The following is a 24,127-nucleotide window of genomic DNA, read 5'->3' as shown; positions in this document are numbered from 1 at the left end:
GGAGGTGGCAGCAAACTGGGGCTCCCCAAGCAGGCAGGAGCCCAGATTCATTGTTGAAGGTCTCTGCATAAACCCCCTGAGGGAACTGAGTCCCAAGGGGTGGCCCTGCCCCCACCTGGGTAGCTGAACTTAATCTCACACTGAATAGCAGCCCCGCCCCCGCCCAAAGCCCTCAGGCTGGGAAGCAGCATTTGAATCATTTCCCTCATCTATGAAATAACCTCAACTATATTTTGCTAAAAGAAAGTGCTTTTATCTTTGTGGGGGAGAATAACTATCTTATGTTTATGTGGAGTAGTGGATAGTGATAGTGATGCAAAAACGAAAAAAAGAAAGAAAAATGAAACATCTTTTTAAAACAGGAAGAGATTAGAAGGAAGTTCAGGAGGGAGCACAGACAAACAGAACACTATTGGTACTATCATTTTAAATTAAATATATGTGTAACTCAAGTACATTTTTCATGAGACTATTTGATGGTGAAAATGTTGATACAAGAATGCAAGCACGAGGGTCAGTTGTTGAGTTTTGGAGAAGAATTGTTCATTCCTTCTTCAAGAAAGGACATGCATGGTTTCAGACTCTTGGGGATGAAATTCAGACATATGGAGAAAGGGAGGCAGACTTTGGAAGGCAGACACGTGGGAGAAGTTAGCATCTTAACATGGCATTAGTTTTCAGCTTGCTTCTCCCAACCATATGTGGCCTCAGGTTCCCCACCCCTGCCCTAGAGACTTTGGGGAATTGTCCTTTGGGTCAGATCAGAATCTTTCTTGTGTTTCTGTTGAGCAGTTTGCATCCATCGAAAGAGTTCATTCATTCTCGTGTATCTTCTGGCATATTCTAATTTATAGAACTCCACTTTTTCTCTGCTATTTACTTGGATAAATGGATTCACTGGATTTCACTATTTGTAATGATCTTTTGTGTCCCATTTACTAGTGGGAAGAAATCAAGCCTTAGGCTGCAAGCTTAGGAAGCCCTCCCCATCTAAGAGGGAGCATCCAGAAAAGCAGCTTTTTGAACCTAAAAAAAAACAAAACAAAAACATCATGTCTCCAGACCAGAAATGTTACCAAGGACAGAGAAACATAAATTTAATCCAGTCCTTCCTCAGACGAGAACACTTCACTGCCCCTTTGTCTGCTACCCTCGAAGGTAAGATCCTAGAGATATCTATCAATGCTTTCCTTAAAACGGCCTACTTATATGCTTAGACATCTTATGCGGATGTAAACATCTTACATGGCCAGAATATATTCTACATATACTTTTTCAAAAAGCTTTATGCTATAGTTCATCATTTCATATTCAATTGTCTTTTATTATTCTTTGTCTAGAGATGGTGTGGACTGAAATGTTAAACTAGGTTGATGAGGACTGCTGGTTACACTTTAATTTTCTCTCACCTCCATGAGAGCTACTCCTTAAAATATTTTTTTTGTCTTTCTGAATTTCATAAATAACAATAAGAACATTTCCATACATAAATAGAAACTGAATCTATTACGTACGTACATACATATATTTTTTAAAGTACAGAATAAATTCAATGTGTTCTTTTCAAAGCTCTTCTACTTGTTTGACTATCTCTGAACATATTACTACTTTCCTCTGTACATTTTTTCTTTTTTTTTTGTGACTAGGTCTCTCCCAGTTTGGAAGTGAGCAACTGACCATGGCGTTTGGTCTTGGGTCTTTTTTTCTCTCTATATATTACTTCCTGTTCGGCCTAGAGGCCGAAGGGCTACCCGAGTCTTACCTTTCACCTTCGCAGGTCTTCGGTGGCCAACTGGATAAACGTATTGAGAGAAGAGAATTTCCAGAGCTGAACAAGGGTTAGGCTTTATTCAGGGTCTTAGTTACATGTGCAGGGTGAATTCTTCCTCAGGAGAGAGTAATCCTCCTCCTCCCAAGGGGCAAGGATCGTACAGCAAGAGGATGGGAGTGGAAGAGGTGGGGGGGGACCCTCTTCCCTCCAAGGGCCCCTCAGAGCGAAGAGACCCCGGAGGGGACTCCGCATCCAGAAGAGGGCCTTCAGGCTTTCCTGTCCCTACTTAAGCTCTCCTGCCACATAGTTTGCACGTGAATACCGTGCCTGCTCTCAGCCCCTAGCTAGTCAACAACAGGTGTGCTCAGACCACGGGCCAATCTCAAGGGTGGGATGCTCTCCCCAGCAAGTTTCCCACTGAGAAGACATGGAAATGCACGAGATAGCCCCTGTTTCACACCTCAATTCCCAGCTGTTCCCTGGGGGGCCTCATGAGAACTCTGAGGTTTAGAAGTCCTCACCTTCACCTGCCCGAGACTGTCCACGTGAAAACTGAGCTTACACCCCTAACAACTTCCCTTGGTGATCTCATGGATTTAACCAGCATCCCCATGCTGATGATTCTTAAATATACCTATCCTGCCCTAAACTCTCTGTTAACGTCTAGTCAGGAGAACATCATCCTTTCAAATAGTCAGGCTCACAACCTACCTCTTGACTCCTCACTATGTCTCACCACTTCCCAACCCCTATATCCAATGTGTTCTCAAGGCCTATAGGAGAAATAGACTTTTGCAACATCTCTCCAATATACTTCTTTCTTTCCTCTGATACTGGTGCATCATTTCATGCCTGGACAACTGCATTGGCCTGCTAATGGGTCTTCCTGCCTGAAGTCTCTTTCTACTCTAGTCCATTCTCCATTCAGTCACCAAAGTGAATTTCCTAAAGCACAAGTCAACTCTTAGTAAACCCCAGTGCCTCTCTATTGCCTCCAGGATTAAATACAAAATGATCTGGTTGGCATTTGAAGCCCTTCATAACCTAGCTCCTTCTACCTTTCCAGTCTTCTTAAGTCTTACTCCCTTTCATGTCCTCTTCAATCCAACAAGGTCTCCCAACTGTTCCATAGTCAAGATATTTAATCTCTTAGCTCCAGGCATTTTTTTCTGTCTGTTCTCTATGACTGGAATGCTCTCCCTTTTCATCTTTAACTTCCACCAGGCTTCCCTGGCTACCTTCAAGTTCCAACTAAATCCCAATTAAAATTTCATCATCTACAGGAAGCCTTTCCTATCCTTTCTTAATTCTACAGGCTTCTCTCTCTCTTAATTATTTCCAGGCTATCCTGTATATAGCTTGTTTGTACACGTTTTGTTTGTTTGTCTCCCCCACCAGATTGTGAACTCCTTGAGGGCAGGGCTATTTTTGCCTATTTTTGTATTCCTATCACTTAGCACTGTGCCTGGAATATAGTAGGCTCTTAAACATTTATTGACTGACTATCCTACCAATGCCTGGCATAGAAACTTTGATAGACAGATAGATAGGCATAGAAACTTTGAACTGTTCTGATTCTGACCTTGACTAGTTTATCCCTTATCAAGCAACCTAGTCCCCCATCCTTTTGTGGGGCTCACCATACTTACTTAGGACATCTAATCAGCTTTAACCCATCTATCTGTAGCTCAGAACTCCTGAACATAATCTACCAATTTAAACAACCCCTAATGGCAGGAAATATAAGCCTAGCTTTTCTGTGCATTTGTAAAAAATGCTTTAATGACATGTTTCTTTTTTTTAACATCACTATCATTCTTCTCATTAATTTCACCTTCCCATGCTCCCAAACCTATCCTTGTAACAAACAGGCATAATCAAACAAAATAAGTCCATTCGTTGGCTATGTCAAAAAAAAAAAACCCTCTCATTCTGAACTTCCATTAACTTTGTGTTAGGAGACTAGAAGTCTACTTGATCATCAATCCTTTGGATTTTTTGTTAATTATTACATTAACAACTTTTAAAGACATTTTTCATCATCAAAGATGTTTTTCTTCATAACTCTATAGTCATTGTGTAATTTCTCCTGATCTTGCTCACTTTTCTCTGAATAAGTTCATATTAGTCTTCCCAAATTTATCTGAATATATTCCATTACATTAATATTCCATAAATTGTGCAGTCATTCCCCAATTTATAGGCACTCCCTAGTCTTTAGTTATTTTGTTACAACTTCAAACAATAGGTCCTTGCCCAAACTCCACTTAATGGCTCTCTTTTGGACCCTCCTGGCTTCAGAGTCAGTGGTTTAACTGTTGCTCTTTCCCTCCCAGTTTCATTTACTTATTTTTTTCTTTTGCTCATTTAGGGTCCATTCCTTGAATACTCCTTAAAGAGGCTTGTTCACTGAAAGAGTGTTACCTCACTCTAAGTCAGTACTTGAATAGGCCAAGGTCTCCCATTGCATCTTGGGCCATCTCCAGTCATCCTGATGAATATCTGGTCACTGGAGCCAGAAGGTTCAAGAGGAGAAAGTGAGACTTGTGACCTACACAGCCCTCCTCCACTCAAAACAAAGTCAAGTTCAAGTCATGTCATCATTTCTCTGGTGTCATGGTCTTCTTCGAAAACGAAAGACGAACACAGACAGACAACAAAAAGTATAGTGCTACAAATATTTTCATACACATGGGCCCTTTACCTCTTTTATCTCTTTGGGGGTGTTAGTGTGTTTGTGACTCAGCCTTGTACCTTCTTAGTTCAGGTTCAATGTAGGAATAAAAAAGGGCATGCTCATAGGTCATTCAACAGTCAACAAAAGGAAGTTTACTTAACCGTAGAATATAAAATATCCTCAACAAGGAAACTCCAACACTTAGCTTGGATGGACACAGACTCCATGGAAAAACTTGTGTGGTCTGCAGGCAGGATATGAGTTTGGGCTCAGTCTTGGAAGATTCCAACTCCCTTTGGAAAGCCTTTGGTGGGGCTTTCTATGGACATCAATGATCTGAAAGACACATCATTATAGTCAGAGGCAACTAGGAAGGCACATCAAAGCAGGTGTGCCTTGAGCCTTAACCTTCTGGGACAATAAAGTCTGGGATCTGCTTTGTTACCTTTTAGGGAAAAATCAGTCCAACTCATGTTTTGGGGTGAAGAAGAATGTCTGGTAGATAATGGTCTAATCACAGAGTTTACAATGCCAGTAGTATTATCTCTGGGTCAGCTTGTTCTTATATATTTTATTCAGTTCCCTATTTATCTTGGATATCACATCTTTGCTGATATGCAAGTGAAATCCACCCAGAAATTCCCCCCCCAATTAACTATTTCCCTTCTAATTTGAACTGCCTTGATTTTATTTGTACAAAAGCTTTTCAATTTCATAAAATGAAAAAACGTCTCCTGGGATACTTTCAATCACTTGTTTGACCAAGAGCTCATCTCTTATCCATAGTTGTGATAAGGATCTCCTCTACACCTCTAATTTATTTATGATGTGACATTTTATATCTGAGTCGTGCACTCACTTGGAGTTTGTACCATATAGTGATATGTTGGTCTAAACCCAATTTCTACCAAATTACTTTTTAATTTTCCAGCAGTTTTTGCTGAATTCAAAGCCCTCCAACACCTACTTCCCTCCTACCTTTACAATCTTCTTACACTTTTTTCCCCAACACATACACTTTGAAGTAGTGACACTGCCCTCTCCTGGCTGTTAAGTGAACAAGATACTCCATCTTTTGGTTTGGGGTATTTTTCCCGGCTGTCCCTCATACCTGGAATGTTCTATCGACTTCACTCTGAACACCAACCTCTCTGGCTTTCTTTAAATTCCAACTAAAATCCTAATTGTTACAGGAAGTCTTCCCGAACACCTCTTAACTCCAGTGCCTTTCCTCTGTTAATTATTTTTTTATATATCCTGTATATAACTTGTCTTGTATATATTTGTTTGAGTGTTACCTCCCCCAATAGATTGTAAGCTCCTGGAGAGCAGGGACTCTCTTTTGCCTCTTTACAGCACTTAGCACCATGCCTGGCATTAGTGGTTGCTTAACAAATGTTGAATTAAATTGAGTAATAAATCTTTATCCCTTTCTTTGGTTTATCAAACACTATGTTACTATGTTTGCTTCCATATACTATGTATCTAATCTATTCCACTGATCAATTTTTTGTATTTTTTTTCATCTTCTACCAAATACTTGTAATGATAGCTGCTTTTCGGTTGTTGTCCTAAGTTCTCTAAGAGGACCAAAGTGACATCACCATGATAAAGTGAAATTTCAGTGTGTCTGACTGTGACTGATCAGACCAATATGAGCTTGGAATGCTCTGTCACAGGTTGGGTAACATAGTCTGGGTGAATATTTGGGGTGGATACCCCAAATTTACGCATCCTATGCTTACTTTGTGCTGTCTCATTTCTTCTTTGCTCAAAGAGCACAGCATCTTTTCTGATGTGGGCACACCATGCTGAGTGGTGCTGTGCCAGTGTCTCCCATGTTGGACAGTAAAATCCAAAGTTCTTGAGAGAGACCTTGAGTGTGTTCTTGTATCATTTCTTCTGTCCACCATGTGATCGCCTGCCCCATGCGAGTTCTCCATAAAATAGTCTTTTTGAAAAGCATACATTTTGAATTTGAACAACATGACCAGCTCGGAGTTGCCCTAGCTGAAGCATAGTTTTAATGCTTAGCAGCTAAGTTCAAGCAAGAACTTCAGTGTCTGGTACCTTATCTTGCCAGGTGAACCTCAGAATCTTCCTAAGACAGTTCAAATGGAAGTGATTCAGTTTCCTGGCATGGCGCTGGTAGACTGTCCATGTTTCACTAGCATACAACAATGAGGTCAGCACAACAGTTCTGTAGATCTTCAGTTTGGTAGTCAGTCTAAGACCTCTTCTCTCCCAAACTTTTCTTTGGGGCCTCCCAAACACTGAGCTAGCTCTGGCAATGCATGCATCAACCTCATTGTCAATGTGTACATCCCTGGAAAGTACACTACCAAGGTAAGTGAACTTATCCACAGCATTCAGAACTTCTCCATTTGTTGTAACCAATGGTTCCACATATTGTGAGATATGGTGCTGGTAGGTCCCCTTCACACATTTTTCATTTTGTTCTTCTATTTTCTGCCTCACAGCTCTTAGCACAATTCCCCTGCTATCTTTCTAGTCTTAAACTTTCAAGAACCTCTCTAAATTCCACCCGGATCCTAAAATACATAATATTTCCTCCATCTTTTCTTGGACTAAGAAGGAGGAGAGGAGTGCAAAAGGGAAGACTGTATACTCCCTATCTCTCAAGATATTTTACATTTGCTTGTGCGATTTTAGCACCAACCCCACCTCCCAGTAAACACTCTAATTTATGAATGCATATGTCTCTGGTTCAACCATAATTGAAAAGAAAATAAAAATCTTAATGAAGGATAAGGGCAAATAATCCAATTTTGATAAATTAATGAACTATTATAGAATGATTTTCACATGTTCAACCCTAGATCTAGTTGGGAAGAATAAAAGTAAGCACTGGGAGGCTGGGAGTGCTTAGGATCACATGCTCAGAAATTTAGGCAAGCAGCCTTTATTTTCGCTTGGGTGAAAGAAGCCTGGTCTGGTGGTTTGGAGTAGGAGTGCCACCTTGTGGTATATGCAGTGATTACACACTGAGTAGCTATTCTAGACACCTATGGGAGGCAAATATACATATTGCTCACCCACTAGTCTTTACACATCTTACGCCTGTGAAATGCAAGAGTTTTTGTAGAACACAAAATTATTTGTATCTGGCACTAGTTACATCATCATGAAGTGTTTTCATAATCATGGATCAGATGGTCTTGGATAGCACCAACTGTCTTTTCAGAAATTGTATGGGGTCAGTGATAGTCTGGTACAGTGTTATCAATAGTATGACCACCTGGAAAGAGTTAAGTTGAAGCTCTCAAGGTCATGCTCCTTTTTGGCCTTTGTCACTAAGACTGAATTAGGATGGTGGCTACATAAAGAGAAAGAAAGAGATGTATATGAGGGGCGTTGTGAAGGTAGAAATGACAAAGCTCAACAAGAGATTGTACTGGTGGAATGAGTGTGCAAGAGTTGAGGATGATACCAAGGTTGCAGGTTTGGTTGACTGGGAAGATTCTGCTGCCCTCAACAGTAATAGTCAAGTTTAGAAGAGGGAAAGACTTGAGGAAAAGATAATGTGTTCTGTTTTAGACGTATTGGATAGGATATTTCTATAGGATATACAAGTTCAAGATGTATAGTAGGCAGCTGGTGAAGTGAGGCCAACAGAAAGACTAGGTCTGGATATTTAGATATGAGAACCATCTACATAAATATGATAATTCAATCTATGAATGTTGATAAGATCACCCAGCAAGTAGTAAAGAGGGAGAAAAGGGTCTTTGAAAAAAAACTTTGAGGGACACTCATAGTTAGTGAACATGACCCAGATGAAGATGCAACAAAACCGACTAAGAGAGTTGTTGGGCGGGAGGATAATTAAGAGAGAACAATGAAACTCAAACCTAGAGAGGAAAGGGTATTGGGGGACAGGGTGCCCAGCAATGTCAAATGCAGTAGAGGATTAAGAAGGAAGAAAACTGAGAAAAGTTCACTAGATTTGATAGTTTAGGGTTCACTGCTTACTTAGAAGAGAGGAGTTTCATCTGAATGATGAGGTCTCACTAAACGCGTTTTCAGACTATTGTATCTTCTGTATGTAGGTGTCTGTATGTAATCTCTTTTCCAATGATTATTTCTTTAATTTTTCCTCATCTTATTTCCACAACTAGAATTTCTAGTACTACATCAAATAATAGTGGAGGAAGGAGTCTTTTTGTTTTATCCATGAACTAGTGGGAACATTTTCAATATTTCTATAATATAAATTTAAATCTCTAATATAAATTTAAATATTCTCTAATATAAATTTAAAATAATATAAATTTAAAGATTAGAGCTTTGTGCTAGCTGGAATACAATACATAAAGATAAGTGCTTTTGTTAGGAGATTTTCATCATAAAAAATAGAATGTGATTTCTAGGGAGTCAAGATAGTTGAGTACAGGCAGAAACTCAGCTGAATTTTCCCAACATCTTTTTCCAAACAGCTTTCAAATAAGTCTTCAAATTGAATTTTGGAGTAGCAGAGTCAACAGCTGGTCAGAGTGAGATATTTTTACAGCCTAAGCCTAGTGACTTAGCTCAATAGGAGAGGTCCATAATACTGAGAGGGAGGGACACTGAGAGGGACTTTGGCCCGGAGCATAGTACGAGCAGTAGCAACACCACGGCAGGCTGTGGCTCCAACAGCCACAACAAAAGCAGCAGCTTCAGGAGCTCTCAACCCAGAGATAGTAGGGGAGTCAGACAGCTGGTCAGAAAGAGACTATAGGAAACTTTTTGCTGGCACTGGGTATATCTGGTGCTTATTGGCAATTTTGTTGCCAATATGCAGCTCTTGTGATCAGTCACAAGAGAGCAGGGGACCTGGTTACAGTTCCAGAGCAAGAGAACTAGTACTTGTGTTTGTACACATTAAAAAAACAGAATTGGTCTAAAGAAAAGAACTCCTTAAAAAGAAAAATTAGACAAATGGAAAAAGAGGTACAAAAATCACTGAAGAAAATAATTCCTTAAAAATTATAATTGGGAAAGACAAAGCTAATGACTCCACAAGACATCAAGAAACAATAAAACAAAGTCAAAAGAATAAAAAAATGAATAAAATGTGAAATCTTTCATCAGAAAAACAACTAACCTATAAAATAGATTGAGGAGAGATAATTTAAGAATTTTTGTACTACCTGAGGGCCATGGTCCAAAAAAGATCGTAGACATTATATTTCAAGAAATCATAAAGAAAAAATGTCCTGACATCTTAGAAATTAAAAGAATTTATCGATCACCTCCTGAAAGTGATACTCAAACGAAAATTCCCAGGAATATTATAGCCAAATTCCAGAGTCCCCAGGTCAAAAAGAAAATATTGTAAGATGCCAGAAAGAAACAATTCAAATATAATGGAGCCAGAGTCAGGATTACACCAGATTTAGCAGTTTCTACATGAAAGGAGCAGAGTACTTGGAGTAAAAATATTCTGGAAGCAAAGAAGCTAGGATTACAACCAAGAATAACCTCCCCAGTAAAAATAATTATAATCTTCAAGGGTAAAAAATTGTTATTTGATGACGTAGAGGATTTTCAAGCACTCCTGATGGAAAGACCAAAGCTGAGTAGAAAATGTGACTTTCAAACGAAGACTTAAGAGAAGCATAGGAAGGTAAACATGAAAGAATAATCACAAGGGTCTCAATAAAGTTAAACTATTTACATTCCAATATAGAAGGTAATACATATAACTTAAGAAATTTATCAGAGAAACTTGCTATAAATTTTTTTTATATTGCTTCATTGTCTAAGGTACCTTTGAGCTAAATGTATTGATTTGATTATCTCTTTTAATTAGGTCTCTCTTTGCTTTTGCTTTGTCTAAGATCACGGGAATTGCTCAAGATCTTGAAAAAACTAAGTTGGACCCCATCAAACAAAATGTTCTCAGTCCTTCCCATCTAACTTTTTCTGTCTTGACTTGCAATAACAGTGAGAATTGAAGATGCAATCCACTACTGTGTAGGATAGTGAATCACAGTCATTTTAAGGGAGACATTTGAAAAAAGTGTTTCTGTGGTACAGGATTAAACCTCTGCAGCATGGATGATAAGGGAAATTCATATTAAAACTGTATTTGTGTTTTCTAAGGAAATTATATTTATCACCACAAAGGTGAATCCAGTATGTCTACAGTGACTGAGACCAAATTCAGTTTATTCGAAATAGCAAAATATCACAAGTAAAAATCAAAGACTCAGTATGTGGATACTTTGGCAATTTTTGCTATGCAGAAACTTTACTGCGCAGTAAAAGCAAATGGTGACAGAGAACATCAAGAGTACTGACTCTACCATCTTGACTTTGGCTCTGGAAAAGTTCGAATATTTCTGTCTGCTTTTCCACTGTCTTTTGGATAAGAAACCAACTCTTCTGTTTGGCATTTAGTCCTTTATCATTTGACTCCAGCCTCCCTTTTTTTCTTTTCTTTTTAATGCTTAAAAAAACTTTTTTTTGTTTCTATTTATATTTTTAATTTTGATTTCTGGCCATTTATGTTTTTAAATTATTTTTCAAATTCAGTTATATTTTATTTACAGTTTTGAACTCTTACTCCCCTCTTCCTCTTCCTCACCTATCGAGAAAGCAAGACAACCAAAAACCATTACAAATATGTATAGGCAAGCAAAACAAAACCTCAAATTAGCTTCAGTGTGTACCCCAACTTCATTATGTCTCTTTCTGGAGGTGGATAGCATGTTGTATCATAAGTCCTCCAGAATTGTGGCTGATCATTTTGTTTATCAGAGTTCCCAAGTCTTTCAAAGACGTTTGGCTTCACACTGTTATTGTTACTGTATAAATTGTTCTCCTGGTTCTGCTCACTTCACTTTGTATCAATTCATGCAAGTTTTCCTAGGTTTCTCTGAAACCACCCCCTGTATCTTTTCTTACAGCACAATAGTATTCCATTACATTCTTGTACCATAACTTGTTCAGCTTTTCAGCAATTGATAGGCATTCCCTTCATTTCCAATCCTTTGCCATCAAGAAAAGAGCTACTGTAAATATTTTTGCATACATGGGTCCTTTCCCTTTTTCTTTGGTGTCTTTGGTGTATAGACCTTTAATTTTTCTTTGTCTTTTTTGCTGCATTTCTAGCACCATGTTGAATAGTAATGATGATAATTTGCTTTTTTTGTTGTCGTTTTCAGTTGTGTCTGACTCCTTGTGACCCCATTTGGGGTTTTCTTGGCAAAAATACTGGAGTGGTTTACCATATTCTTCTCCAGTTAATTTAACAGATGAGGAAACTGAGATAAACAGCATTAAGTGATTTGCCCAGCAAATAAGTGTCTGGGGCCAAATTTGAACTCAAGAAGAGAAGTCTTCCTGACTCCAGGCCCTGCTTTCTATCCACTGGACCACATAACTGCCTATTCTTGCTTTACCCTTGAGTTTATTGAAAAGACTTCTAGTTTATCCTCTTTATAGATAATTCTTGCCTTAGGTTTAGATATATGCTACTTATTATTTTAAGGAAAGCAATTTATTCATATGCTTTCTAGCAGAAAAGGTCATATTGTATCAAAAACTTTGCATCTATTAATATAATCTGAAGATTTTTGTTGTTTTTCTTATCAATATGACTGATTATGTTTTTAGTTTTTCTTACTTTAAACCTGCATTTCTGGTATAACTCTAATGTGGTCATAATGAATAATCTTTATGATATGTTGCTATAGTCTTCTTGCTAATATTTTACTTAAAATTTTTGCATCATCATTCATTAGGGATATTAGTCTATAGATTTTCTTTTTTTTCTGTTTTAACTCTTTCTGGTTTAGGTATCAAGACTATATTTGTGCCATAGAAGGAATTTGGCAGAACCTTTTGTTTTCCAATTTTTTCAAACAGTTCATATGGTATTAGAATTATATTTCTTTAAATGTTTGGCAGAATCTGCTTGGAAATTTATCTGATCCTGGGTTTTGTTTTTTGGGGGGAAGGAGTATGAAAATTCACTTGTGGTTTATTCTATTTCTTTTTCTAAGATAGGGTTATTTAAATTTATTTTCTATTCTGTTAATCAGGATAATTTATAATTTTGTAAATATTCTCCACTTCATTTTGATTGTCAGTGGCACAGAGTTGAGCAAAATAGCACCTAACATTTTTTTTCATTTGTTATGAATTCACCTTTTTTTTTGCGATAAAGGTAATTTAGCTTCTTTCTTTTTTTATGTACGTTTTGTGTTGTTGTTGTTGTTTTTTAATTTTATTATGGGCTCTTTCTGACTCACACTCTTTCCTGCATTCTTGCTGCCTAGATGATAAAGGTTACAGTTGGAGTCAGTATTGTACATGGGATATTTCAGCCAGCAAGTAGGAAAACCTGGAGAAGCCAGGATGCCTAGTACTTAAGCCCAAGGTGGGTTTGGGATCTGGAACTGGGATTATGTACTCTATAGGAATTGAGCTAAACTATAAACTTAATCACCTTCCCCTCCCTATAGACTGTGATGGGACAAGGGGGACAATGATTACTCCCCCATGTGTTGGGGGAGTAAGTTTGCAAACTTGTGATTATATCTTTTGAAGTAAATATTTCTATGTAAAAGCATTAAAAATTATTGTATAGTCAGTAAAAGAGCATTTGATTTTTCTGCTTTTTTGAATTTGTTTGTGAGGTTTTTATGCCCAATTGATGGTCAGTTTTTGTGAAGGTGCCATGCACAGCTGAGAAACAGGTGTACTGCTTTCTATTCTCTTTCAATATTCTCCAGACGTCTAGCATAGTTAACTTTTCTAAAATTCTAGTTGGGGCCTTTATTTCTTTTTTGTGTATTTTTTTTGGTTAAATTATTTAGGTATGAAAGGGGTAAGTTGAGTTGCCTCACTTTCATATTTTTGCTCTTTATTTTTCTCTGTATCACATTTAACTTATACTTTAAGAATTTAGGTACTATGCCAATTGGTGCCTAACAGTTTAGTATTAATATTGATTCATTGTCTATGATACCTTTTAGCAAAATATAGTCTTTTGTTTCTCTATTTTACTTGAATGTATTTTTGCCATTGCTTTGTCTGAGATTGTAATTGACACCCCTTTTAAAATTCAGATGAAGCATAATAACTTCTGTTCTAGACTTTTGTTTTTTTTCTCTCTCTCTCTTTTTTTAAAAATTTATTTATTTATTTAACTTTTAACATTCATTTTCACAGAATTTTGGGCTCCAAATTTCCTCCCCCCTTGTCCCCTCCCCCCACCCCAAAACACCAAGCATTCCAATTGCCCCCACCACCAATCTGCTCTCTCCTCCATCATTCCTCTCTGCCCTTGTCTCCATCTTCTCCTCTGTCCTGTAGGGCCAAATAACTTTCTATACCCCTTTACCTGTATTTCTTATTTCCTAGTGGCAAGAACAGTACTCGACAGTTGTTCCTAAAACTTTGAGTTCCAACTTCTTTTCCTCCCTCCCTCCCCACCCCCTCCCTTTGGAAGGCAAGCAATTCAATATAGGCCAAATCTGTGTAGTTTTGCAAATGACTTCCATAATAGTTGTGTTGTATAAGACTAACTATATTTCCCTCCATCCTATCCTGCCCCCAATTACTTCTATTCTCTCTTTTGATCCGGTCCCTCCCCATGAGTGTTGACCTCAAATTGTACCCTCCTCCCCATGCCCTCCCTTCCATCATCCCCCCCACCCTGTTTATCCCCTTATCCCCCACTTTCCTGTATTGTAAGATAGGTTTTCATACCAAAATGAGTGTGCATTTTATTCCTTCCTTTAGTGGAATGTGATGAGAGTAAACTTCATGTTTTTCTCTCACCTCCCCTCTTTTTCCCCAAACTAAAAAAGTCTTTTGCTTGCTTCTTTTATGAGAGATAATTTGCCCCATTCCATTTCTCCCTTTCTCCTCCCATATATTCCTCTCTCACTGCTTGATTTCATTTTTTTAAAGATATGATCCCATCCTATTCAATTCACTCTGTGCACTCTGTCTCTATGTGTGTGTGTGTGTGCGTGTGCATGTGCGTGTGTGTAATCCCACCCAGTACCCAGATACTGAATAGTTTCAAGAGTTACTAATATTGTCTTTCCATGTAGGAATGTAAACAGTTCAACTTTTATAAGTCCCTTATGACTTCTCTTTGCTGTTTACCTTTTCATGCTTCTCTTGATTCTAGCGTTTGAAGGTCAAATTTTCTTTCCAGCTCTGGTCTTTTCATCAAGAATGCTTGAAAGTTCTCTATTTCATTGAAAGACCAATTTTTCCCCTGAAGTATTATACTCAGTTTTGCTGGGCAGGTGATTCTTGGTTTTAGTCCTAGTTCCTTTGACTTCTGGAATATCCTATTCCATGCCCTTCAGTCCCTTAATGTAGAAGCTGCTAGATCTTGTGTTATCCTGATTGTATTTCCACAATACTTGAATTGTTTCTTTCTAGCTGCTTGCAATGTTTTCTCCTTGACCTGGGAACTCTGGAATTTGGCCACAATATTCCTAGGAGTTTCTCTTTTTGGATCTTTTTCAGGTAGTGATTGGTGGATTCTTTCAATATTTATTTTGCCCTCTGGCTCTAGAATATTAGGGCAGTTTTCCTTGATAATTTCATGAAAGATGATGTCTAGGCTCTTTTTTTGGTCATGGCTTTCAGGTAGGCCCATAATTTTTAAATTGTCTCTCCTGGATCTATTCTCCAGGTCAGTTGTTTTTCCAATGAGACATTTCATATTATCTTCCATTTTTTCATTCTTTTGGTTTTATTTTGTGATTTCTTGGTTTCTCATAAAGTCATTAGCCTCCATCTGTTCCATTCCAATTTTGAAAGAACTATTTTCTTCAGTGAGCTTTTGAATCTCCTTTTCCATTGGGCTAATTCTGCTTTTGAAAGCATTCTTCTCCTCATTGGCTTCTTGAACCTCCTTTGCCAATTGAGTTAGCCTATTTTTCAGGGTGTTATTTTCTTCAGCATTTTTTTGGGTCTCCTTTAGCAGGGTGTTGACCTGTTGTTCATACTTTGCTTGCATGTCTCTCATTGCTCTTCCCAGTTTTTCCTCCACCTCTCTAACATAATTTTCAAAATTTTCTCATCTCTTTTTGAGCTTTTCCATGGTCTGAGCCCATTGAGTGGGCTGGGATACAGAAGTCCTGACTTCCGTGTCTTTCCCTGATGGTGAGCACCACTCTTCCTCATCAGAAAGGAGGGGAGGAGAAACCTGTTCACCAAGAAAGTAACCCTCTATAGACTTGGTTTTTTTCCCTTTTCTGGGCATTTTCCCAGCCAGTGACTTGACTTCTGAATATTCTCCTCACACCCACCTTGCCTCCAGATCCTCCCAGCCAGTGCTTGGGGTCTGAGACTCAAATGTTGCTTCCCAGCCTCAGGGCTTTGGGCGGGGGCAGAGCTGCTATTCAGTGTAAGATCAAGTTCAGCTACCCAGGTGGGGGCAGGGCCGCCTAAAGGGCTCAGTTCCCTCAGGGGGTTTATGCAGAGACCTTCAACAATGGATCCAGACTCCTGCCTGCTTGGGGAGCCCCGGTCTGCTCCCACCTCCGCTGGTGCCTCCCGAGGGGTCCTGAGTCATGGGGGCTCCCCACTCCCCTCTTGACCCGCCAAAGAGACCCTCTCACTGACCCTTGTCACCTGTGGGTGGAGGGACCCATGCAGCTGCTGGAGATTCTGTCCCTGAAGCCTGCTCAGATCTGCTCCTCTCGGTGCTAGGTGGCCAATGCAGAGCTGGGCTCTGCTCCATGTCCGCAGCACAAAGAACCTTTTGTGAGAGGTTTTCAGGCTCTCTGGAACAGAAATCTCATCCGCTCCACTGTTCTGTGGCTTCTCCTGCTCCCGAATTTATTGGCAGCTCTTTTCTACAGATATTTCATGGGCTGTGGGTTCGGAGCTAGCATATTTGTGTGTTTCTACTCCACCATCTTGGCTCCACCCTTTTTTTTCTCTTTTAATGTTAATGAAAAATTGAGAACAGAAATACATCATGGCAAAACAAAAAAGAAAAAAAATTGCTTCACATCATTGCAGAAAGCTCATTCTTCCAAAACTGTAATGACTTCTTTTTTTTAAAATTCATTTATTTGTTTTCAGTTTTCAACAATTACTTCCCTAAGTCTTAAATTTTTCCCCCTCCCTCCCTGAGATGGAATGCAGTCTTATATGGGTTCTACACATACATCCAGACTCTTGTTTTAGCTCTGTGTGTACCTCTCTGATCAAGTTTCTTCTAATAACATTTTGTTGGATTCTGGTTTTTAATCCATTCTACTATTCTCTTCTGTTTTTATAGGTGAGTTTATCCCATTCACATTTACAATTATTATTGTTAATCATGTATTTCTGTCCACTGATTCTAATATATTTTTTCCTCTTGTTCTCACTTTCTGTTTAAGAGTTTGGTTTGCTTCTGACTGATTCCTCCCTTAATTTACCCTCTCTCTAATACTGCCCACCCCCTTTACCTAAGACCCATTCCCTCCTGTTTCTTAGTTTGGTGAGATCTATTTCTTTTTTTTTTCTTTTCTGTACATAATTTATTTATTTTTCAGTTCTTAACATTCACTTCCACAAGAATTTGAATTCAAAATGTTCTCCCCATCTGTCCCCAGCCCCCAAACCAGGACAGCATGCACCCCATTCTCCCCTTCCTCCAGTCTATCCTCCCTTCTATTACCCACCCTTCTTCCATCCCCCTTCCCTTCTATTTTCCTGTACAGCAAAATAGATTTCTGTGCTCCATTGGTTGTATAGCTTAATTTCCATTTGCATGCTGTGTAGATTGTTCTTCTGGTTTTCTGAAACCATTACTTTCACAATTTCTCATAGCAAAATAATATTCCATCACATTCATACACAACAACTTGTTCAGCCATTCATCATTTGATGGGCATACCCTCTGTTTCCAATTATTTGCCACCACAAAAAGAGATACTATAAAATTTTTTGTACATATAGGTCCTTTTTCTCTCACTCTTTGATTTCCTCCTGATTTAGCCTTAGTGGCAGTATTTCTGGGTCAAAAGATATGAAAAGTTTAGTAGCCTTTGTGGTATAGTTACAAATTGTTTTCTGGAATAGTTGGTCCACCAACTGTCTCTGTTTTGCCACATCCCTTCAGTATTTGTCATCTTCTTTTTTGGTCTTCTTAGCCAATCTCATGTAGATGATGCCTCAGAGTTGTTTTAATTTTAATTTCTATAATTATTAGCAGTTTAGGGGTTTTATCCCATGGCCATTGAAAACCTTGATTCTTCCACTGAAAACTAACTTCATATACTTTTTTTTAATCAATTGGAAAATGGTTCTTAATCTTCTAAATTTGACTCAATTCTCTATATATTTGAGAAATGAGACTTTTATCAGAGAACCTTGCTGCAAATATTTTTTCCAAGATGCCTGTTTTTCTTCTGATTTTAGCCACAGTGGTTTTGTTTCTATAAAAAGCTTTTTTAACTTTAACTAATTAAAATTATTCACTCTTCTCATGAAGCTCTTTGTCTTTTGTTTTTGTTTATGAACTCTCCCCTATGTATAGATCTGACAATTTCTTCTATAACCACTAATTTGCTTATGATATCATGCTTTATGCCTAAATCATATACCTATTTTGAGCTTATCTTAGTGTGTGATGTTAAATATTGGTCTATGCCTAGTTTCTGCCAGTTTTCCCAACAATTTTTGTCAGATAATGAGTTCTTGTCCCCAATAGCTTTGATCTTAGAGCTCATCAAACACTAGGTTATTGTATTCATTTGTTTCTGTATATTGTCTACCTAATCTGTTTTGTAAAGGTGCCATGCACAGATGAAAAATAGGTATATTCCTTTTATTCCTATTCAGTATTCTCCAGAGGCCTGTCATATCTATTCTACAGTTTTATTCATCTCCTTAATTTCCTTTTTATTTGATTTATGGTTAGATTTATCTAGATTTAAGGGGGATAAATTGAGGTCCCTCCCACTAGTATAGTTTTACTAATTCTTCTTGTAATGAATTTAACTTTTCCTTCATGAATTTGAATGCTCTTCCATTTGGTGCATATATGTTCAGTGTGGATAGTAATAAGTTGTCTATGGTACCTTTTAGGAAAATATAGCTTCCTTGTTTATCATTTTAATTAGTTCTCTTTTTGCTTTTGTCTTGTCTGAGATCATGATTGCCATTCATGCCTTTTTTACTTCAGCTGAAGCATAATAGATTCAGTTCCAGCCCTTCTTCTCTACCTGACCCCATATTTTAAACTCTGTGTTTCTTTCTGTTTCAAGAGTGTTTCTAGCAAACAACAGATTATGGGATTTTAGTTTCTGATTCACGCCACTATTCTCTTCCATTTTATAGATGAGTTCATACCATTCACATTCACAATTATTATATTTCCCTTCATCCCATTTGCTTGTGCTTTTCCTTCTCCTTTTTCCACTGTTCCCTCTTTAAGAATTTGTTTTGCTTCAAACTAATCTTCCCTTAATCCATTCTCATTATTCCCCTTTTCCATTTTTCTTCCTACTTTCCCTTTCCTTCCTACTTGCTATTGGGTAAGATGAATATCCATGCCCAACTGTGTGTATATTTTGTTCTTTCCTCTTTGAAAAAGTTCTGATGAAAATGAGGTTCAAGAACTGCTCCCTACCTACTGCTCCTGCAGTCTCCTCCATTGTATGCTTTGCATGTCTCTTCCTTGCATGCCTCATTTATGTGAATGAATTTTTCCAATTCTTCCTTTCCTTTCCCCCCATCCCAGTAAATATCTCTTTCTCATTGTTCCATTCTTCTTTTGAGATAATCCCAACATAACAGAATCACACCCAGGCCCTTATATTCCCAGCCCTAGTGCTGATAAAGTTCTGAGGGGTTATATGTATCCTCTCTCCATATAAGAACACAAACAGTTTGGTCTTGTTTAGTCCCTTATGATTGCTCCCTCATTTTTTTTATGCTTCTCTTGAGTCCTGTGTGAATACCACATTTACTGTTTGGCTCTGGTCTTTTCATCAGGAAAGTTTGGTATTTTATTCAATGTCCATTTTCCTTTTGTTGGAGTATACTCAGTTTTTCTGGAAAAGTTGTTCTTAGATCTTAGATCCTTTGCATTCCAGAACATCATTATTCCCCTTCTCTTCCATTGTGATGGTAACTATTAAATCTTGTGTGATTCTGATTGTGGTTCCTAGGTATTAGAATTATTTCTTTCTGGATGCTGTCAGTAATTATCTTTGATCTGTAAGGTCTGAATTTTATTTCTGGGAATTTTCATTTTGGGATTTCTTTCAGGAGGTGACTGGTGGATTCTTTCAGTTTTTATTTTGTCCTCTGGTTCTAAGAAATCTAGGTAGTTTTCTTTTGTGATTTCTTGGAAAGTGATGTCTAGACTCTTTTTTTGGTCATGGCAGATAGATGGTAGCTCAATAATTCTTAAATTATCTCTTGATCTGTTTTTTCAGGTTAGTGATTTTTGCAATGAGATATCTTTAATTTTCTTCCATATTTTTAAAAATTTGTTCTTCTTCCTGCTATCATACCATTTTAATTCAGCCTCCCCCAGTCTATCTTTTTCCATCAAGCTGATTATACATTACTCCACCTCTCATACTTTACACTCTAGCTAAACTGGCTTATTTACTGTTTCCCTGTACATGCCATGCCATTCCTTGTTGGTTTCCCTTGCATAGACTGTCAACTATGCCTTAGAATGTCTTTTCTTTTAATTTAAGCCTTTTCAGATTTTAGACACTGGCTCCCTTCAAGGATTTTGTAGGGCAGCTAGGTGGTGCAGTGGATAGAGTACCAGTGCAGGAGTCAGGAGGATCTGAGTTCTAATCTCACCTCAAACACTTGACACTCACTAGCTGTGTGACCTTGGGCAAGTCACTTAACCTCAATTGGCTTATCCTAGGTCATCTCCAGTCATCCTGATGAATATCTGGTCACTGGATTCAGATGGCTCTGGAGGAGAAGTGAGGCTGGTGACCTGCACAGCCCTCCTTCACTCAAAACAAAGTCAAGTGCAAGTCATGTCATTATTTCTCTGATGGCATGGTCTTCTTCAGAAACAAAGGACAAGCACACACCACCTCCTTCAGTGATATTATCATGGAGCCCTGCAACCTATGTACCTTAACCATAGTGATGGTGTGGAATTGAGCAGATCAGCACTGTGCAGATTACTGAACACTGAACAGGGGAAACAAATTAGACTAGTATATCATGCCCCAAGTTCAAAATGCTCTTTATTATTTGCTAGACAGTCAATGATTTTCAGTATTTTGCTTGCACACTAGTAATAATAGCTAGCATTTATATGGTACCTTAAGATTTGCAAAGAGCTTTACAAACATTATTTCATTTTTATCTTTACAACAACCCTGGGAATTAAGTACAATTATTATCTCTACTTTAAAGATGAGGAAACAGATTTTTTTTTTCTTAATGACTTGCCCAGCATCATATAGCTAGTAAGAGTCTGAAGCCAGATATGAACTCAGGTCTCCTTGACTCCAGGTTCAGGTCTCTACCTGATGCACCACCAGTTGCCTATAGACTAGATACACTCAGTACTATAAGATTTCAATGGCACAGGAAGACAAGGAGAACATTGCCTCCATCTGTCCAGCAGGATTCTACCAGTGTGAGTGTATATTGCAAGAAAACTTGGAAACACCAGATATTTTTCTACACTATAGGGAAAAGATGATTAGAGATATATACTACTTAGCATTGTTATAGTTGGAAGATTTTTCTCTGGGAAGACCAACAAAAAATAACAAAAGGCTAATACCAGTGTTAGATCAGCTGGAAGATGCAGGTAGAAAACTGTCAATTGACCAGTGTCTATTCTGCAAAGTCTCTGTTGGTGGAAACAATATCAGGTATATAGAGAGAGAGAGAATCTAGGCTGAAATCTCACTTCTGACCTTAGGGAAAATATTTAACTTACCTAAGCCTCAGTTTCCTCATCTGTAAAATGAGATAGTCTAACTATATGACCTTTGAAGACCCCTTTCTCACATATACATGTATACACACACATACATATACATATATATGTCACGTAGTGTCTCAACTGGGAGTGAATCCTGATCCAGAAAAAATATTTGTTAATTGGTTGTATCTAAAGAATCTCTGTGTCCCCAAGAGATCATAAAAATGGGAAAGGGTCCCACATGTACAAAAATATTTATAGCAGCACTCTATGTAGTTGCCAAAAACTGGAAGTCAAGGGGATGTCCATCAATTGGGGAATGGCTGAATAAATTATGGTATATGAATGTAATGGAGTACTATTGTGCCATAAGAAATGAGGAACAAGAAGACTTCAGAGAGGCCTGGAAGGACTTATATGACCTGATGCTGAGTGAAAGTAGCAGAACCAGGAGAACTTTGTGCACAGCAACGACCACAGTGTGCGAGAGTTTTTTCTGGTAGACTTGGAATTTTGTAATAACGCAAGAACTTCTTATAAAAAAAAAAAATCCCAATGGTGGTTCTCAAGGCAAAATGCCTTCCACACTCAGAGAAAGAAATATGGAAGCCATTCACAAAATGTAGAAGATCATGTTTGTGTATGTGTATGTGTTTGTGTATCATGTTTTGATTTGTTATATGATTTCTTTCATTTATTCTAGTCTGACTACATAGCATGACTATAGTGAAAATATACTCAATAGGAAAGTATATGTAGAATCTATACAGAATTGTATGCAGTCGTGGGGAGGGAGGGGGGTAGGTGGGGGGGGATAAAATCTCAATTGTATGGCAGTGATTGTTAAACATTAAAAAAAAAAAAAAAGAATCTCTGTGAAACTAGATCAATCCACCTAAGATTGGAAGAGAAACTGTTAAATGAAAAAAAATGCAGTAAGTTTCTCTGATAAAGATCTCAATTCCAAGATATATTAGGAACTCATTCAAATTTATAAAAATAAGTCCAACTGATAAATTGATAAATTTATTCTCTAATTGATAAATGGTCAAAGATATGAAAAAAGAAGTTCTTAAGGGAAGAAATCCAAGCTATCAGTAAGAAAAAAATGTCCTAAATCACTGTTAATTAGAGAAATCAAATTAAAGCAGTTCAGAGGTTCTACCCCACACCATTCATATTGGAAAAGTTGATCAAAAAAAAGGTACACTAATACAATGTCAGTGAAACTGTGAATTGGTCCCGCCATTCTGGAAAGCAAATTAAAATTATGCTCCAAAAATTATAGATCTAATCTGACTGGGTAGAAACTTTGACTGGAAGCTATTTAAGGAATTCTTGATTTTCAGGCAGAAGTCAGGAAGTCTAGAATTTACCCTACTGCCCTCAGAATGACCCACAACCTGAGCACTTTAATCATATACACCTGAACACACTGGGAATCCTGAGTTCCTAGAATAATACTCAGTGTAGTCAAGGCAAGACATTTCCAGTGCATGCATACAATGGAACCAAGAATGATGTCCCCATACCTGTTGATGTTTGGGTGAAGGTCATGTTTACCTTGTACTTTGTAATGTTTGAAGATGAAGAACATGTAGAAATTCACAGCTCCCGTAACTTTCATCTGACAGCTTGGCTGAAGATGGTCTATTGCTTCTGACAGAAACAGTAATGCTGTAATGCTTCCTTTTGTTGTCAGAAACCACCTCAAGAAGGTAGAATTCTGTGAAGAAATCTTGGTGTGGAGGTAATATACAAGGTAGTAGGACACTGGAAACCTATCCTATAACAAGTATTTGAAAGACTGGACAAGAATTCCAGAGTGTGATTGGATCCCTTTGCAGACAATTACACTGAAAGCACATTGGAGAATTATTTGAGGGGTAGGAACTGAAAATATATGGAGAGTTTGAGAAGGATTTGCTCACAAGTTGCTGGACTGGAAAAGCAGGAAATTGGTTTATGTAGTGAGGATCTAGAGGGTGATGTGGATGAGAACACTGTGTCTATGTCCACCAAAGGATCAGAAAAGTCACCTGAGTCTGTCCTCACTCCACGTCTTTATGATCTGGTTTTTTACTTCTTCACTCAACTGAAAGTATTTTCTTCAAAGTTACCACTGGTCTCTTAATCGCCAAATTTGACGGTCTTTTTTCAGGCCTAATTCTTCTTGATTTATCTGTTGCTTTTTGCATTGTTTTTTCCTCTGTCCAGCTGATCACTCTTTCCTTTCTGAGTTTTCATGACATTTCTCTCTCCTGGTTGTTCTACCTATCTGACTGTTCCTTAGTCTACTTTGCGGACTCATTATCTACATCATATACTCCTAATAAATGTGGTTGTTCCCCAGAGTTTAGTCATGGACCCTCTTCTCTGTAACCTTATCAGATCCCATGGGTTTAACTTATAATGTCTATGCAAATAACGCCCGATCTATATATCCAGCCCCAGTTTCTCCCCTGAGCTTCAATGCCACATTATCAGTTGCCTATTGGATATTTTAAAATGAAGGCTAAACACAACATGTGTAGCTTAATTTCCAATTGCATGCTAAAACAATTTTTAACATTCATTCTTAAAGCTTTTAGTTCCATATTCTCTCCATTCCTCTCCACCCACCCTCATTGAGAAAACAAGCAATTCAATATAGGTCATACATGTGTAACAATGCAAAGAACTTCCATAATAGTTATGTTGAAAAAGACTAACCACATTTCCCTCTGTCCTATCCTGCCCTTCATTTATTCCATTCTCTCCTTTGACCTGTCCTCCCACAATA

General features: G+C 38.0%; 1 long non-coding RNA gene across 1 annotated transcript; it reads right to left on the bottom strand.

Annotated features, from left to right (window-relative positions):
* Positions 1-208: 208 nt before the first annotated feature.
* Positions 209-23,256, bottom strand: LOC140533805 (uncharacterized). Its single transcript, XR_011977064.1, has 3 exons — positions 22,909-23,256; positions 4,610-4,784; positions 209-1,026 (listed from the first exon to the last, which is right to left on the bottom strand). It is a non-coding gene; the product is annotated as an uncharacterized lncRNA (long non-coding RNA).
* Positions 23,257-24,127: the final 871 nt, after the last annotated feature.

Source organism: Notamacropus eugenii, chromosome 3 (assembly GCF_028372415.1).
Source record: "Notamacropus eugenii isolate mMacEug1 chromosome 3, mMacEug1.pri_v2, whole genome shotgun sequence".
NCBI classification, from domain to species: Eukaryota; Metazoa; Chordata; class Mammalia; order Diprotodontia; family Macropodidae; genus Notamacropus; species Notamacropus eugenii.
Note: the sequence above shows the minus strand (reverse complement) of the source record. Positions and strands in the feature narration are given on the sequence as shown.